At 38.1% G+C, this 12,908-nt stretch overlaps 1 protein-coding gene across 1 annotated transcript in view; it reads left to right on the top strand.

Annotated features, from left to right (window-relative positions):
• LOC306766059 (cytoplasmic phosphatidylinositol transfer protein 1-like) overlaps positions 1–12,908 on the top strand; it is a 60,264-nt gene that overhangs the window by 572 nt on the left and 46,784 nt on the right. The gene's annotated exons all lie outside the window — the stretch shown is intronic.

Raw genomic sequence — 12,908 nt, 5'->3', positions numbered from 1 at the left:
GTCCTAAAGCCACCGTCGGGTGGCGCTGTTGTTGTCTCCTTTCACTGCAGCTTAGTGCAGCACAGAAGTAGAGGCATTTAAGTGGTAACAGAGGAAACAGAAGGAGTCATGTGATTCTTGGTATTGAAGGACATTAATCTGTTTTAGCGTAAACATTTGGCTTGTAAAGAGATATGAAAGAATGATGCACAAAGTTACAGCTCCTTTGCTCCAGTTTCTTTATTATTTACACCACAAAGGAATGTGTCCGCACTATCTCAGGCAGTCAGTTCATGGTAATACTAATACTACAAATAAAAAGCAAGTGGTTTCTTTATAACATATCTGAAGATGTTCCAGAGTTTACCCTGGCTGTCCAGTAATGAGAACAGCGTTGCCCCTACTTCTGGAGGGGCAGCTTCCCACGTATACGGGACGTTCTTTCAAGGACAATGAGTAAGGTGAAGGATCCATCTATGTTCAAATTAAGCTCCAATCATTAAACAGAGGGAGCAACAGTGGCTCCAAATTTGTGGTGAGAAATAATGCAGCATTGACATCATCCCCACATTTCAGTGTCAACCCCATTTGCACCTTGGCTCATTTGATTCTCATGACCCATATCTTGACTGGGATGATCTGAGGCATGCATCTGTCCTTTGATAGTTTCAGAGTGCAGATAGTCTGTGGAGCAGTTTAACACCTGGACCCTGAGGCAGTCAGATTTAAAGAAGCCTCTTATCCAAGAAATGAAATGTCTTCAAGAACCTAATCCAGTTCCTGTCAATCAAATATTTTAGGATTACCATGAACTGTTATTATTCCAGACATATTATAAACTCAGAAGGGATGTTCTTCCGTTTTTGGGATTAAGGAGGTTCTCTGCAAATACTTCATTGGATTTTTATCACAATATTACAAAACAAAATCAATACAACAAGGCATATGAGTTGTTTTTAGTGTAGCCTTTTAGTAAGGGAGACATCTGTAACATTATCAGACTTCTGTGTGTCACACTTGTGTTGTCATGTAGCAGAGGAGAAATATGTGATGAAAGATCATTGTAACTGAGAGTTGGCTTCGAAGAATGAAAGTCTCCAGATGATTTACTCCAGTGCTGTCTTGACCGACAACAGATGCTCCAGCTGAATGGTTGTATTGAGCTGAACAGTGCTGTACAGGTTTGTATAGTTTATGACGTGCCGGTTTTCACTGACAGAGAGAGCACCTAGGAGTTCTTTGCTTCCATCAAGTAAAGGTGTGCTCTTGGGCTGAATGAAGATTAAGTTTAAGTAATCTACATGTGTTTTTAATAGCACAGCTGGGTTTAACAGTGTTCCTTTTGAAATCTATTGATCCTTAGTGTTTTAAGTTGTTCCAGCATGCAGCTTTATCATCAAAACATCCTAAGGCTGATTGGTTTCTGTGCTTTGATTTGCTCTGTTGGTGATGAAACATGCAGCTGTCTTAAATAGCCAGCCAAAGGCTATTCCATCTGTTGTTGTAATGACAATAATGTTGTCCAGCTTAATCTATTGATCTCACAATGACTCGGCAAATGAACATTTGGAACCCATTTATTTTTGCATCTTACACATCAGCATCTGCAAGCAGAAAGATACAAAAATAATGGTACAACTGTATACAAATACATGATCTTAATCTTTATGCTTCCATGTTTTGAACATAAAGGGCAGCAGAAATACAGTAGTTTATGCTATATATCCTCCTTTATAAGTCTTTCTTCCCTATTTTTGTTTCTTTTTTCCAATTAAAAAAAAGAGTGAAAGGGAAGCAAATGTATTGTTCAACAGTAATTTTACACAGAAGGAACAAATTTTATTTAAAGTTATTCCTTACGGTTTGGTGGAATCATTTCAAGTGATAAAAATTACATGATGTGCTGCAAGGTGTTTGTGGAAATTTGATGCATGACAAAACACATCTGTACTTCCCAGATGTAGTTTTTCCACCTTGAATTTATGATGAAATCCGTTACTTTTGTTTTGTTTGCATCACTTACCAAATCATCTTAAGAATCACAAACAAGACCATCCTCAACTGGCATTGCAGTGGGATAGTAGAAACGCCATTTCAGATATGCAGAAAAACAGCATGATAAAACGGTGAAAAAAAAATGTAATATCTGACAGACATCAATGATTTTTTTATGAAATGTTGACCTTGCACAAACAGTGAAGCAAAATTTTGACTTAAAAACAGACCAAAGAGGGATTTTCAACTGCTTGCTCTGTGTATAATGTGTTACTTTAAATTGTCACCGGTGTTTATGAGTTAAACAGGAAATGTTACAGCTTTGATGTTGCATAATTCGCAATGCTTCCATCCTTGATTGATTTTGCCAAAATGTTTTTTTTAAAGAGAAGTGTGCTTGCAGTTATTGTGACTTTTCCAGCAACATTTACAGCTGCTGCAGCTATGCAGCTCTTACAAACACTGTTTGTGATTTCAAAAGATGCATCAGGATTGCTGCAGAAATTTCTTTCCTCTGCTCAGAATGACACAAAATGTGTTTCTGTTCCTCTGTGAAGCTGCAGAGAAGATGTGCAAAGGCAGGGAGTCACATATGGGTTAAACAATATTCTGATGCTTAAATGTGACAGTGACATGTTTCCAGACTGTGGGTGTTCATAACACTAAACATCTCTCTATGTCGGCAGCATGGCATACACACACCTGTTTAGATGAAGGTGACAACTGTCACTTAGTGTGAGACCAGTCTTTAGAGTTTTCCACTGGCTTGTTTGTGTCCCTGCGTACTGAGCTGCCCCACATCACCTCAAAGCTCAGACCCAAGATCTTGTTTACGTCCCCAGAGTGGAGATTCGGTGCTCTGACTAATGAGAAGCCCGTTTCAACCTTGTTCCCCGAGGATCTTGTCACTCAGCCAGAAAGTGACCGGGTACACGCACACACACCAGATGGTAGGTAGCATGCACAATCAGACAATCTGCCAGACGTCAAGGGATGGGCCAATGGCAGAGTGTGTGTGGGGGAGTTTGTCAAACTGTTGGTCAGGGATTCTGTTTACAGTCTGTATAAAGACAAATTGTAAACAGCAGCTTGTTGTCAATCATTTGTAATTAATAATAATCAATTTAAAAAAAAAAAGGTTTGACATGTTAGGTGATAACTTCAGAAATGATGGTAGGAGGATTTTCAAATCATTATCATTTAGGGTTCCTTCAAGTCGGGCTCCGTAAATGGATGAGAGGAAGTATATTATTACATGACACAGATACTGTCATGACAATTGTGTTGCAAGTACCTCGCCATATTTTTAATGACTTATTTGTTTTTGTTGATACATATATTTTTTTGTATAATATTCTTTATTTTCCCTTTGTTTCCGGAGCCACTGAAACAGAATTTTCTTCCATTGTTCACTGTAATCGTGAATTATGCTGAATGACAATAAAGAGACAGTCACCTTACACATGGGGAAATTGGGGAATCGTCCAAAAGTGCAACAAAAAAAGCTCACGCTGTCAAAAAAACCACCAATAAATGCAAATGAAACATGAAGACGAGCAAAATAACAATAGAGTCAAAACTATTACAAAAAACTCCAGTACACGAACTACAAAAAAAAAAAACCCAGGTAGAATTCCCCCAATAAAACACAAAGTACCAGAAAAATACTTAAGAGATATAAAATAAAGAAATTGATAGTCATAATAATGACTACCAAAATATGTAAAACAGCCACTGAGCCACAAAGATGCAATAAATGACAAGATTTGAAACCTTTAGCTTAAAAACAATAAAATAAAATAATAATAATAATTACACAAATCAAACATTAATATTGGACTTTGGTTTAAAAAATGAGCATCTAAAATAAATACCACTATCCTGTGCATCCATTATGTATTTATGGACTGTGCAATATTCAGAATGGCATGTCATTTCTCCCTATAAGGGGGAGGGGATCTTTATTTTAGTTTAAAAAATAATCAATACATACTTGACATACATCTCAGGTTTAAGTCAAACAAAGCGCCTACAAATTTTTGTTTTTATCTTAGAATATCACTCTGACTTTTAACATTTGTGTGGTTTTGTGTATACCAATCAACAAAGGGATATTTTTGGTCGCATATTTGTGTGCTAATTAAACACTTCTTCTGTGTTTATAGCCTTTCTGGTAAACCAGATTTTCAGTGTTTTTCCTACTATAAACATTTTGAGACTTTAGCTGGTGGCCTTTCCTCTGTAAAACCAATATCAGTACACTGAGTACATTCTGTTAGAGTTGGTACAAGATGTTTACACATCAGCTGGGAGTTTATTAAGGCACCTAGTTTTGTCTTTCATTTCCTAATAATTGTAATTTTTAAAGTCTTCTGTTTGATTTGCTTGATCTATAGATGAGTTGAGTCAACTCAGGTATTGGTCTGTGTATGTTTTACTTCTCTTTGTATCTGCCAATCGTTTTAGATCTTCTGATTTCAAGGTTTTCCAACAAAGCAACCTAAGAGCACTGCTACCTTAACTGGCATTAACACATTTCATGTCTTTAAATGGATTATTTAACAGTGGAAAACTGAATTAATACTTTCTCTAATAAATAAAATAAAGCAAAGTAAGGACCCCAAATATCATGAGACCTCTGCAGATATATAAGATTGCAAGAAATTATTGTCTAGATGATTTTTTTTTTTTTTTTTTTTTGCTTTTTTTTGCATTTTGTCATAATTCAAAAGGCCATGCACAAAGATCCTTTCTTGTTGTTCAAGCTGGAACAGCAAAGCTTTTGCTTTGGAAATTCATAGGAGGTCAAATCTGCCCTAAACCATGATGGTTACTGTAGACATGGCTGAAATAAGTGGCAGGTAGGCCAGTCAAGAGCTGACAGAACAAGCAGGCAGAAATGGCTCCGCTCCATAGCAACATTAATGATCTGATAAACACGGAGGGTCAACACGGAGGGTCTTTTTATAGCCTTGAGCGGAGGGCTAAATTAAGACTAGTTGTGTTGGAACTGTTGGTCAGGTGTCTGGAGGATGTAAGTACATGTTGACTAATGGGCAGGTAAGAAATAGAACCAGTCCTGCCTGTGTCACCATGGCACAAGGAAATGGTCTAAACATGTGAATCAATTAAGTCTAAATCTTATTGACCTGAACTAGTGCACTGCATGCATGTTTTATTTGAAGGCATGCAGTCAATAAAAGCTGACACACTGGCAGAGGCGAGGTGGGTAAAAACATTTAAAGGTTTTTAAGATTTTATTAGTTAAAATGATAAATGTTTATGCACTTTCTTCATGTTACTCTTGATCCATCAATGTTCTCATAAATGTGTGAATCACAGACTTACTTACACTCTGATAGACATGTGAAAGGCTAAGGAAAGAGTGGCTTTTGCAATCTGTAAAAGGGTTTCTTGTGCAGTATTGGCTCATGTTTGATTAAATTTTGTGAAAATGAAAATTAATCTAATTTGATGGCTTCCTGCCTCTGTCTCTTCTCATTCCAATGCTCGACATCTGTAACAGTTGTGCCATACTGCTGCTGCCTCCGGCTATGTGTTTGAAACTCCTCGCATCAGAATTCAGAGCTTCAAACAGAGGTCCCGTGGGCTTAGAGAAAGTGGTATCATGTTTTTCAAATGCACCCATCCACACACAAACACACACACACACACACACACACACACACACACACACACACACACACACACACACACACACACATTCTTGATACTCACTATGTCAGCATATCCAAAGAATCAGCTACATGGATTGAATTCAGTGAAACAGCAGCCAAACTGATTTATTATTCATTTTGAAGTAGTGGCGTGATACACCTGCAGAATTCTGCTAAACAGAGATGAAGTGAAGACCTTTGAAGCTACATGATCTTTTTCCACTCTTCAGATTGTACCGTAAACTCAGAACTATACATTTAAAACATGTAAAAGTAGATAATCTACGTTCATCTGATCTTATGCAGATAATTTAAGCATCTCTCTAAACTCAATGCCACCACTGAGAATCTTTTTTTTTTCTTCTTTTTTGTGTCTTGTCCAGCATTTAGGCAAGCAGAATGATGGTCTGGATGCTGTGTTCTGCTCAGCAAATTTTCTTTGCCAAGGGAAGCTTTATAGATATAATGATCCCCTTGACTTTCTGAATTTTTATTTTATTTCTATATTCATTTTGCGTTATTGTTTGAATTGTAGAGTTTGTACTGCTGGACCGGAGAGGACAGAAGAAAGACAGAAAGAGAAAGAAGAAAAAACACCTCATAGCACCACCACCACTGAGAATCTTAAATTGACAGATTTTAGTGTATTAAGAAAGGTTTCTAAGATGTCTCTGTTTCTTCTAAAAGGTTGTTTTTTTTTCTGTTTGGCCTATGAATTGCCCTTAAAATGATTTTATTTTATTCTTTATTCTTATTTTTTGTTTTACAAGTCAGTTATGGTGTACAACAGCGCTGTCGTCAGCTACCAGCTGGTAGAAATCTAAGTCTCCATTCACCTCGCTGGAGCAGCAAACTCTGAGTCTGACACTCTTCCTGTTCACTCAAACCTCACTTAGTGTCAACATCCTCTCTAAACAAGGAGAAACAATGGCTGCTGAGAATAGAAGCTGTGTTGACACACTATGAATGTGTCAGTAGAGTTATGGGGCAGGTGTAAGGAGAGATGCAGCACGTGAAGGGAGCAGCTGGCCATGCCAAACCATAATGTAATCACCACGCACCAGAATAATTTATGTTCTCTGGCGATGGATCGTAAGCATGATCAAAACCTCTGTATGATTGTGTGTTGATATGTTTTGCCATTTTGAATTAAATTGACACAATTGTCGGTTGCTAAACTTGCTAATCTGCAAGAAAATTGATAAATAAAATAATAAAGAAATCATTTTCCAGCATTAGAAAAAGCATTTCTTGCTTTTTACATTGGAAAAGCCAAACATTGTTTCTTTGCACTGTTGAGTTTCCTCTTTTTTTGTGTTTTCTATACAAATGCATTTGCAAAGTTCTGGTACCTGCTGGGAAACATGTTAAAACTTTACATAATGTTTGTCATCTGAATGCAAACATACGCAATCTCTCTGCAGGAAACCAAAACATCACGACCAATTGGTTATTTCACAACCAAAGCGCCACTAGTGTACAATCATACAACACAGGTACTGCATTAAAAGTGCTCCTGTATTTAGGTGAAGCTGTCTTCTTTCGTTCTTTCATGAATATCAACTTTCTGATTTCTGAAGCACCACTACTCTCAGACTTTAGGAAACATTTGCAAAAAATTTTTTTTTCATTTTCTTTTGCAGAAATGGAGAGTGCAGGGTGCAGTAAAATACACGTAAATCTCAGTTCCTAGATGATCATCAGCAAGCAACTGATACAAAGCAAATTTCCATTTAATAATTTAGGAACTGTCCCAGTTGGCAGTAGTTCTGCTTTCCTGCAAGCTTTGTACACTTTGTGGTTAATAATAATAACACACACAGACACAAACACACACACACACACTCACACACACGTGTATATTTTTTACAAACAGTATTTCTTTATAGATGTTGCTTATAATTTCTTGTGCAGCTGAGCCTCACAAGAAATTATAGGTTTACCATTCTAAATACTGTCTACATCCAAGGCGATTAAGTTTGTATTTTTTTTCTGCAGAAAATAACACAATGTGCACTTTTTTTTCCTTTTGAATGGGACATTAACATTACTGTAGAGTCACACTGATGCAGAGACTAATCATAGCAGCACTCATTCTGTGAAAGTGAACAATAATTTGCCATGCCACTAATTAATTTCTTTTTGCAAATCAAAGCAAGTGATTTGACCAATTCAGTCAATGAGCTGCATAATTATCGTTTGATCCTTTTAAAAGCTTTTAAAGGGTAACTAGGAGACGCTCGCTCAGTACCCCGCTGGCACAAACCTAATCAGCTACTCCAACCTGGTAATTACCCCAATGCAATTAAATTTCCTATGTTAAAGCTCTCTGTATGTCCCAGTAACCTTCCCACAAGAGGCTTTAAAGATACCATATCTGAACCACAACACATCAAAGTGCTGCTTCAAAGCCAAATAATTCTTTTCTTGGTAAACTATTAGGCCTCCGAAATAGATGCAGCATACCAGCTGTTTGATGTATTGACCATGACACACACATATGCATGGAAATATGTCTTCGCTCATCTGCATATGTGGACACGTGCATGGCTTCACAATGTGCATACCAGAATAACAGGCACAAGTGTCCCCAGTTGTCATAGTAACATCAACAGGTCACAGTTGATTAGAATTTTCTTTGACCATGAAGTGGCTTGTTGCATGTGTGCGGTGAGCACAAACTAGCCAATGTTTGACCAAGGCAGGTTAAAAAAAGGAGGAGCAAATACTTTAAAGCCTTATTTTCCATCTAAAACTGTTTTTTTATGACAATGTTTATACACTTTTACTTATTTTTAATATGTTTTGAGAGTCCTGAAAATCTGGTGAGCAGATGTTGGAAGTGGGGCAGTGACAGTGTCGCTTGTAAGTTCAGCATTTGCAGGAGAACTTCATCCAAAACACCAGATGGTCTGAGTGTGTGTGTTGCGTTTATGTGTCTACGGCTTTGTAAGGCCTGATAGGTGTTTATCTGCTCCATGTGTTACTTAGTTTTCTGTACATTAAAAACTGTGTAGAAATTAAGCAAACATTACTGATAACAAAAAGAAACCTACTGAAAAATATCAAATCCTTTCTGAATCACAAACTGACGCCATGCATCCACCATACCATTGAACATTCAGTGATAATAACTCATGTAATGAAACCCCATAAAGAGTAGTATGCCTAAAAAAGTGTTGCTTCGGGTACTACTGTAGTATTACACAAAAGTGCAGCATTCACACAATAAGCTAGATAATATATGTGTCTTTTCAGATGTCCTTGTGTGTCCTTGAACCCAACGCAGAGCCCTGTTAAATGTTTATGTGTGTTTCTTTGCCAAATCTCTGTTAAGAGGAAGCCCTTAATTTTTCATGCTGATCTGAACTGACTTCAAACAAGGGCTTGAAAAAAAGACAACATAAACTTAGATAAAAGCTCAACAATCTGTTGTTTCTTATATATGAAATTTCACAGGTGTAATCAAAATGTTGAGCTTTTTTACAATAAAATATCAACTGAAGTATCATGTATCAACAAACTGTACCAAAGTGAATTTTTACTATTGACTGGATAGCTGAATATCTGCTGTTTTAGCACTGAAATATCAGCAAACAAAATTCTACTCATCCTGCTGTCACTTACCATGCCTGTCTGCATAAAGCAGATAATTTCCTCCAAAAAAAAAGAGCTCATGTGACAGAAATGCAAAAGGCTTTGACTAATTCATGTCAATGCATCACTCACTGAATATAAAATAAAGTTATTACATGAAAACCACTTATATTGTGAAACACAAAATAATGAGTTTTAGGTTCCGGCTGTAGTTTTATGTGCTCACACGTTTTATTAACGTGGTCTTCTTTCTGATAAATTATCTTGTAAACTCAAGAAAACAAACTTTGTTTTCTCAAGGAAACAAGATTATTTCTAATTAAAGACTGTGAGGGGGTTGGGACTGTTCCTAGTTCATCATAGAACCAAGAACAATTGGACATACACTCAATCCTAGCGAGAATAAACAGACTCCAATAAGCCCAGCATGCATGTCTTGGGACTGTGGGAGGAAGCCAGTGTGACACAGGGGGAACTCCATAGGTTCCTCCCAGAAAATCTACTTCTTGTTCATTAATAAGACTTATAAAAGTGAGAAAATTAGAATATTAATAAATCATATTATATTTTACTGTGTGTTTGTGGTCTGCTGGTTTCCAGTCTAACTGCAACAGAAATGCAGGATTTGCAAAATCTCCTTCACACTGTGAATGCAGCCGTCTGTTGCTGAAGGAGCTCTGTGGGGCTGTCACTGTTTGGGGGGATGTGAGGCGGTGGGGACAGGGACTGTCCTGCAACATAGATGAGAGCTTAGCTATTATCATCTTCACTCCCAACACCTCAGCTAGTGGACCAAATGGCCATTCCACTAAAGAGCTGGTCTGTACTGGGATGCCTCACTACATCCAGTTTTACTTCTGTCAATTCTGACAAAGGTAGAAATTGTGACGTGTGTCACTATTAACTTTAATTGATCACTCGCTGACAGAATTATACATATGCACCATGACTGTAGCCCCTCCCCATTTGTCACGGGGTCTGGTTTGATCAATTAAAGTAGGAGTCAAACAATAACTACTTACTACTGAGCCCACCTTCATCATCTTGATATTTTGAGAAAAAAAGTCCTCATTATCTGGACATACACTAAACATAAGTTGTCATCTCGAGATAACAATTAGCAGAGCATTCTCAGCTTCCACAGTTTTAGGGTCCTCTTTTTTTTAATTAATTTTTTTTATTATTTATATCAGAATGACAACACGCCCCGCCCAACTTTCAGTTGTAGGATGAACACTTTGTCAGCTGAGTTAAATGTAGATGAAGTGTATATGTGTCTTTCTAAAAACACACTGTCCTTAAGTAATAAATAGTGTGCTTGTAGGCTGAAGTTCACTTTGCCCTCAATAGGCATTCATACACAGTCGTCATGGACACTGGTCTCATAAAACAGCAGTGGCTGACTGGGAGAGAATGTGAGGAAGCCTTGGTGTGCGTGTGTTTGTGTGAGGGAGCTGTTAAACCTTTCTGCAGCTGTTGCAACATAAGTCTACTGTACATACTATATGTCCACTTCTATTGGATGTCTGTTGTTCACTGTCAGCAGCGAGCTGTCCTTTAACTTCACAAATAGAAGCACAAATAGTCTCCATTATTAAGGCAGGAGAAAGGCAGTTTCTTGGCAACATGATTTAAATGGATGCACATGGCAACCATCCACCAATACATTAACACAAAGATCTCCATATTCTTTTCTCTAGGGCCCCCATTTTATTCACAATAACAATGTGGTTGTGATCGTTGAAATGTATGAAATGGTGACTGACCATTTGGGATGTACTAATACCAGTACACTGCTAAAATGAAAATACTCGTGTCAGTTTCCAAATATTGAAGTGACTGTAGATTAAACTTTAGGTTTTCACAATGCAATAGTAAACAGCTATTTATATAATATAAAGAAGTAGCAGAATCTTTTCATGCTAAACATATGCATCCGGAGTGTCTAACACCGGTCCTCGAGTGCTGCAATCATGCAGGTTTTTAAATGTCTCCCAGCTAGAACACACTTGGTTCAAATTAAAAGACTTTCCTCAACAGGTTGTTGCTAAGTTCTGCCCAAGCATGGTGATCCATTAATGGGATTCAGGTGTGACATAGAGTCTATTCAGAGACAATTAACATTTGGGTAACACTGTGCACAGAGGCTTACCTGATAGCCTGCATGCTGTCAATGAATTTCTGGAAGATTCCTGAGATGTAGACAGAATTGATGTTTCTTTTCTGCAGCTGATTATACAGCATGTCAACATGTGGCATTATTTTGTGAAAGAGGGCCAGGAAAAAACAGAAATCATCATCTTGAACCATTCTCACATAGCTTGACCGTTCTCTTGCTTGACTTGGAAAAAAAAGAAGAAAATCCCCCAATGTCAGAAAAAAGTGACTGATCTGGGGAATGTGAGATGTTGCTTGTTGGATTACTAAGTTTAACTGGTGCGCATAACAGTGAACATAGTAAGCGTTTCCATAGATGTCCTGGATCTTTTGCTGAACTCCTCCAGTGGCACCCCTCATCACTGAAGCCCCATCAAAGGCCTGAGCAATCAGCTTCTATTCTTGTCCCTCAGGAAGGATGATGTGCGGCCTTTCCAATAAGGCACTGGCGATTGTGTCCGAGCTGGCATTGGAGAGCTTAATAAACTAAAAAAAAACGCTCCTGGACATTGTGGCTTCTGTCAATGTATCTTAGAACCAGGACTAACTGACAGTGTGTGGAAATGTCAGTTGTTTCATCAGCTTGGATGGCTAAAAAATCAGCTGTTTTGAATTTCATCCATGATTTTTTCTTTCAGAACTGCAAGCATACAGTCTAGTAACTCCTTTTGTATGGTCTTTGAGGTGCCTCTAAAAACTGTTGCATTTTCAAGATGGTCGTTCAAGCCCTGGTCAATGGACGCCATTAAGTCAACTAAACCTCTGAAAATTCTAGGGTTTTCAAAAGTGTCCCTTTCATCATGCCCCTGCAATGCCTGTTCAAAAGCACCACAAAACATAATGCAGTCTATGAGTTTCAATAAAATTTGACAATTCTTATCAACCTCTTCGTTGTGCTTTCTTACTGCAATGCGGTGGCCGTCGTCCAACTGCGTTGCTATGCTAATCTTTCCAAGCACAGCTAGCTTGATGCAGTTTTCCATATGAACTCTTGATCGTTCATGCTTCTTCATGCGTTCGGAGAGGTGTTTCAAGTTGGTTTGTCCTGACTGTGTCTACGTTAAGTCACATCTGTCACTTTTAAAAAGAATGCAGGGAAAACAGAAAAGTCCATTGGCGAGTCCACAGCCTGTAAGCCACGACTTCCGCTCGAACCAACTCCTGCAAAAACTCTGGTTGTAAACTTTGCCTTTCTCCTTGGTCTGCTGGTTAATGTTAAGGTCTGGCTTGTCGGGTCCCAATTCCTTAACATCGATTTTCTCCTCCATTGTTTTTCTTGCAAAAGGGGAAATAAATAAGGAAGTTTGGTGGAAGTTGCTCCTCGCTCGTTGAACTAGCCATCATTCCGCAAACTGACCGCACCATACAAGCTTCTCTCTCGCACCCTCTCTCTGCCGCTCTCGTTTTTTCTTTTTTTTTTACATCTTATATATCGCAGCATTTCCTGCTGAGAGGGCAATATTTTTAGCACCCCAAGACGAGAAATTTCTGCGACACTGATTG

The sequence above is a fragment of the Telmatherina bonti genome, assembly GCF_933228915.1.
Source record: "Telmatherina bonti genome assembly, chromosome: 14".
NCBI lineage: Eukaryota > Metazoa > Chordata > Actinopteri > Atheriniformes > Telmatherinidae > Telmatherina > Telmatherina bonti.
This window is presented reverse-complemented; position numbering and strand designations above follow the sequence as displayed.